Below are 6,970 nucleotides of genomic sequence, written 5' to 3'. Positions count from 1 at the left end.
CACATCTTCAAGTATTGTAGATAAATGAATTGGAGCTTCAAGATTAACTTCCTAGAGTGCAGGTCTTGTAGAATGTTGTGGTGATTCTGAAATAGATGAATCTTTATGAATGGACTGTTGTGCTACTACATCTTCAGCAACAACAGGGATTTCTTCAAGTGATGGAAAAGAAGAATGAATGGACTGTATTTCAACAAAACCAGGGATTATCTCATGTTGTGGAATAGTAGAATGTATGGACTATAAGAAAGTATCAGTACTTAGACTTGCAGGGAGATCAATAGCCTTTGATATATCAGAGTTTTCCTGAAATTCAACATACTGATGTTCAGTATTTGTTCCTTTAGTACTCTGAGCATCTACAAACATATAGCAAATAAAACGTAATATCTCTATTCTTTTAAAGTAGTCTCACTACTCCTCACACCAAATAACTCATGATTTTTAATAGTCAGAGCTTCCTCACAAGGATTACTAAATCTTATCTCTCATCTACCTCTCCTTTTGCCAGGAAGGATCCTGCCTGTCTTAAATTCTGTTTTTCTCTCAAACTTTTCACACATCTCACAGAAAAAATCTCAGTAAGATTGTCCTACAGAAATAAGAAGTGGTTAAAGAAGAGTGATATGTGATCATACAACTAGAGGTAGTCCTTAACTAAGGTCTAGATGTAATCATGTCAACATGATTTATATCATGAAAAACATACTATAAATGTTGAAAGAACTAAATCAGTTATTAAAATAAATGCTGATAAAAAGTAACACCAGTATTTATAACTTGTGAATTCACAATTGGGCTCACAGTAGATACTGTGGTTATGACAGTTGTTCATCAATAATGAGAACCTCCATTTGAATTGGAGAGGATTTGATCAGATTACTGTCATGTACCATGATCTCAAATCTTTGTTCTTCTTGCAAAGAGCTAACACTTGAATGTGTTTGATAAAAGCTATCATAGAGTCTTCAGTAAAGACTGATGAAACCTCTGTGTCTCTGTTAGTATCATCAAGATCTACCTCAGCAAGTAGTCTCTAACCAACTTAATGTTGTTTCTGAGTGGTGAACATAATTCAAGAATTATGACACTTGATTTTTGGCAACATTTGAGAAAAAAATTCAAGTGTTTCAGTTGCAAGAAGAAATTTAAGATATAAGATATATGAATTTTGAGATTGAGTGTGTACAATTTTCTTGATGAGAAAAATAAAGTTTCAAAAGGATTTTGAATGGTAAGCAACACTCAAAGATTATAATTCTGAATGATCAAGAATTAAATCTTCCTTAAATTTCCTTATTTAACAACAGTTACTTCTGGTTAATTCCTGTAGTACTTAATCTGTACTGAAGTGATCATATGAAACTCAAACAGAGATTATTTTATTCATATGCACCAAAAAATATCTAATGTTTAGCATACAGTACTGATTTAACATTTAACATTTAAGAACATTTAAGCACACATACAAGAAATCAAGAAGTCATTTTATGAAGAAAAAGAAGATAGAATTATTTCATTTATTAATTAAGAGAAAAGTATAAGGCAAAAATAAGAAAATAGTCCTAACAAGAACTAGACTATTCCTAGAATCTATCCTAACTTTTTCTTTTCATCTCTTCTTCTAGTTTCTTCAATATCCTCCGATGGAAGATCCTTGACATTGAACCTGCAAGAGAAATGATATTCTCATGTAACGCCAGCCATACGAGGCAGCGTTGTTCTTCCTCGAGACGCCTTTGTGCAGCCACATCAGCTCATCTCATCTCTTTAAACCGAACGTCTAGTATAAAGAGATAGAGGGACTCAGTGTCATCTGAGTTAAGTCGATCAATAATCGACTGAGGAATCTCATAATGATGATAATCTTGGTCATGGAAGACTGCCCTAAGTTGACCAATATCGAAATACAATCTCCCGTAATCAGGATTTGCTACTGGACGGTAGACTCCATGTGAAAGAGAATATATGGCCATAGATTTGTAATGAAGATTATGAGTATTTAGGAATTTATGAGTGAAAATGGTAATGGGAGGATTTGAGAGTGAAGGGTTGTATTTATAGAAAAGAAAGTAGAAACTGAAGAGACTCTTTGATTGACCATACAATAATTAGACATAATAAGCATATATGATTACGCGTATCTAGGCAAGCAAAAAGTAATCTCTCTCTTCATATTCATATTTCCAATGTAAATACTCAAGTATCAGCGGATACTTGCATCAATAGCTAACCCATTTAAGCAATTAAAAGATATTCCACTAACTCACTGATTAATTAAAAATACTGTTAACAATTTATTTTGAATAAATTTAAAATAATTAATGAAGTATAACAGTCAATCATGGTTTGACCAATTATCAGTATCTTGATTACTAGTATCAGGATTTATCAAATACTGACATAAACTATTAGTCAAAACAAGTTTTACTAATAACATAGTTTATAAGCATAATCAGTAGTTCAACATGCAATTATCATGGCATCAAGCATTTAGCAAAAGAACCAGTATCTAACAAGTACTGAAAAATAATAAGATACCATGCTTCGATAAAATCAGCAGACTTATATATCATAGTTTGAGAACTATCGCGAAACCATTCCCAATTCATTCACCAATATTGTGAATGTAGCTTTACAGAGAGGCTTGGTGAATATATCTGCTACTTGTTAATCTATTGGAACAAAGACCAATTCCACTGTACCAGCTCCCATATGTTACCTTATGAAATGGTATCTGATACTGATGTGCTTAGTCATTGAATGTTGCACTGGATTTCCTATCATTGCAATAGCACTTTGATTATCATAATATATAGGAATAGAAGAATAATGTAACCCATAATCCAGCAGCTAATTCTTCATCCATAGAAACTGAGGACAACAACTTCCTGCAGCAATGTATTCTGCTTCTGCAGTTGAAGTGGAAATTGACTTTTGTTTCTTGTTGTTCCAAGAAATCAATCTGCCTCCAAAAAATTGGTAACTTTCAGAAGTGCTTTTCCTGTCTATTTTGCATCCTGCAAAATCAGCATCTGAATATCCAATTAGCTTAAAGTTTGAATCTCTAGGATACCATAATCCCAGATTCATGGTGCCTTTGAGATACTTGAAAATTCTTTTTACAGCTAATAAATGAGGTTCTTTAGGGTCAGCTTGTAACCTTGCACAAAGACAGGTAGCATACATGATATCAGGTCTACTAGCAGTCAGATATAGGAGTGAGCCAATCATACCTCTGTAATTAGTTATATCTACTGAAGAACCAATATTTAAATATAACTTGGTTGCAGTGGCCATAGGAGTTGATGCAGTTGGGAAGTCTTGCATTCCAAATCTTTTGAGTAAGTTCCTAGTGTATTTGGATTGATTTATGAAGATTCCTTCATCAGTCTGTTTGACTTGTAACCCCAGAAAATAACTCAATTCGCCCATCATACTCATTTGATACCTGGACTACATTAGCTTTGCAAATCTCTCACAAAGTTTATCATTAGTAGAACAAACAATGATATCATCAACATATATATACTAACAACAAGTCCTTATCATGGTATTTATAAAAGAGAGTTTTATCAATTATACCTCTTGTGAAACCACTCTCTAGCAAAAATAGAGCAAGTATTTCATACCATACCCTTGGAGCTTACTTCAATCCTTAGAGTGCTTTATCCAGTAAGTAGATATGATCTGAATACTTTGAATCAATGAACCCTGGAGGCTGTTCATCATAAACTTCCTCTTCGAGTTCTCCATTTAAGAATGCACTCTTCATATCAATTTGGAACACTTTAAACTTCTTATGAGCAGCATAGGCAAGAAAGATCCTTATTGCCTCTAACCTTGAAACTGGAGCAAATTTCTCATCATAATCAATGCCTTCTTGTTGTGAGTAACCCTTTACAACCAATCTTGCTTTGTTCCTTGTAACAATGCCGACACTGTCAGTTTTATTCCTGAACACCCACTTTGTGCCAACTAGAGATCTGTCATTTGGTCTTGGCACAAGAGTCCAAACTTTGTTCCTTTCAAACTCATTGAGTTCCTATTGCATTATTGTGATCCATTCAACATCTTGCAGAGCTTCTTCAACCTTTTTAGGTTTAGTTTGAGATAGAAAAGAATGGTAGAGAAATTCATTTTGAGTCATTTTTCTTGTTCTTACACCACTATTAGGATTTCCAATGATTAAGTCAGGTGTGTGTGACTTAGACCATTTTCTTGCAGATGGAAGTTGACTCCTAGAAGAAGAACCTCCCCCGTGATCCATGAATTCTCTATTACTCCCTTGAGTAGTACCACTATTGTTTCCTGATGCTCCCCCTGAATCAGTGTCCCCATTGTTATCAGTATTTGACTCATCAGAGTTTGAGGAAGATGAGTCTGATCTTTCTACTGATGTTTCTTGAGTTGAATCACTTGTTGTAGTCTCTAGATTTGTGTCATATTGCCCCCCTTAACATATGCTTCTCTGTCAGAAGTATTTTCACTATTCTGTGGAACCTCAGAGCTTCGAGTGATATCAGGATTTACTGAATTAGAGTTAGGATTTAGAAGTTCAGCATAAGGTACTTCATGTTCAAATCTCAACTTGTCATGGTCATCTGCATCTTCTAGACCTGTTATCTTCTTGCCATCAAAAGATACATGTATAGACTCCATGACTATTCTTGTTCTCAGATTGTAAATTTGGAAGGCTTTTGTAGACAATGGATATCCCACAAAGATTCCTTCATCAACTTTTAAGTCAAACTTGGTATGCTACTCCGGATGAGTTTTGAGAATAAAACACTTACAACCAAATATATGAAAATATTTCAAATTTGGCTTATTCCCTTTCACCATCTCAAATGGTGTCCTTCCATGCTTGTTGATCAATGTTGCATTTTGTGTAAAGTAAGCAGTTTGCACAGCCTCAGCCCAAAAGTAGGTAGGCAATCTTGCTTCTTCTAGCATGGTTCTCAGCTTCTATCAGATTTCTATTTTTTCTTTCAACAACTCCTTTTTGTTGTGAAGTTCCAGGAGCAGAAAACTCTTATTTTATCCCCTTGAGTTTGCAGAACTCTTCCATAGAGCTATTCTTGAATTCAGTTCCACTATCACTTCTGATGATCTTCACTTTGTATGTTGACCCTTATTCCAGCTCCCTCACATGATCAAGAAGAATGGATGGAGTTTCATCCATGGTGTGCAGAAAATACACCCATGTGTATCTTGTATATTCGTCAACAATCACATGTGCATACCTCTTCTTGGTAATAGACATAACATTCTCTGGACCTAAGAGATCAACACAAAGTAGATGATATGGTTCAAGAATTGAGGATTCAGTTTTACTCTTAAAAGATGTCTTCCTTTGTTTGGCTCTCTAGCATAAATCACATATGCCATTAGGAGTAAACACTACATTGGGCAATCCTCTTACAAGATCTTTCCTCACAAGTTCATTGATATTATTGAAGTTGAGGTGAGAAAGTCTTTTATGTCGGTTCCGGCTGTCTTCTACATATGCTCTACTCAGTAGACAAACTTTTGAATTATCAATGCTTGTGAAGACCCTGGATTCATACAAACTACCATGTCTCACACCAGTCAATGTGATCTTGCCATCAGACTTACTGACAATTTCACAATGCTCCTTATAAAAATTAACATGGTAATCTCTATCACAGATTTGACTCACACTGATCAGATTATGCTTGAGTCCTACAACCAGAGCTACATTTTCAATGATGACATTTCCAACTTTGTTTTTGCCATATCCCAAGATTTTTCCTAAGTTGCCATCTCCATAAGAAACGCTTGGGCTAGCCTTTTCCTCAAATTCTGATAGCAGGGATTTATAAATGTTAGGTCCCAAATTATCGTAGAAGGGGGGGTTGAATACGATAATCACTAAATTAAAAAAAATTAAATCTTTAGCGGATAAAATATTTAGTGCTCGGTTAGTGGTTTCGTGTTCTTGAGAGGGATAGTGTTTGGAACGATAAAAACAAGGAACACAAGATATTCGGGGAAATATATATTCGTATATAAATCCTCGAAGGTGTTGCTACACTCCGGTAAATAAATTAACCGGCTACAATCTAAGAACAATAAAGTTCCTAGCTACTACAAAGATTTACAAATCAAATCCTATACAATAATCTAGCTTTTGTTTGTACTAGGATTTAATTATCGGGTAACGATTATAATACCCCTAAGAATAAACAAGAATTAAATCGGGCATTATAACGTTACTTCGGTGAGAAGTTAAACGGATATTCAAGTAGCCTTGAACTCCTCTGTAAATCTCCGCTTCTTGTTTTTATCAGCTCTCTTTTTGTTGGAGAAGAAGATAAACAGTTCTCTTTGATTTGCTGCAAAGTGTAGACTTTTTATACAATAAAATTGTGTGGCTGAGAATTGAGTACTCTGTGTGGCGACAGCTTTTCTGTGGCGACAGGGAGTCATGTGTGGCGACAAGGAGGTACATGAGAAGTTGTATGGCGACAGGGGGAGGGGGAAGCCTCTGTGGCAACATGTCCTGTGGTGACATGTTTTACTCCAAGTACGTGTTTATGTACTTAATAAAAAAAAACAAAACTAACACCTGTGGCGACACTTATGTCACCCTGGTTTCTTTTGTTTATTATTTTCATTTACTTGTTTTCTTTTTCTTTTGTTTTTCTACTTTCATTTTCTTTCATTTTCTTTTTGTTTTCTTTTTCTTTTTCTATTTTCTTTTTCTCTTTATTTCTTTTTTTTTGTTTCTTTTCTTTTTAAGTTTAAATTGTAATTAAATTAATTTATAAAATAAACTTAAATATAACTTATATAAATAAACTAATTTAGATTTATAAAATAAACTTATTTAAAATTTATAAGATAAATCATTTTAAGTTTATTAAATAAATTATATTAAAGTCCATTAAATAATTTATTTAATTTAACAATTAAACTTTGAGCTTCGCCAGTCCCCTGAGTTGTT

The sequence above is a fragment of the Apium graveolens genome, chromosome 3 (genome assembly GCF_009905375.1).
Source record: "Apium graveolens cultivar Ventura chromosome 3, ASM990537v1, whole genome shotgun sequence".
NCBI classification, from domain to species: Eukaryota; Viridiplantae; Streptophyta; class Magnoliopsida; order Apiales; family Apiaceae; genus Apium; species Apium graveolens.
Note: the sequence above shows the minus strand (reverse complement) of the source record.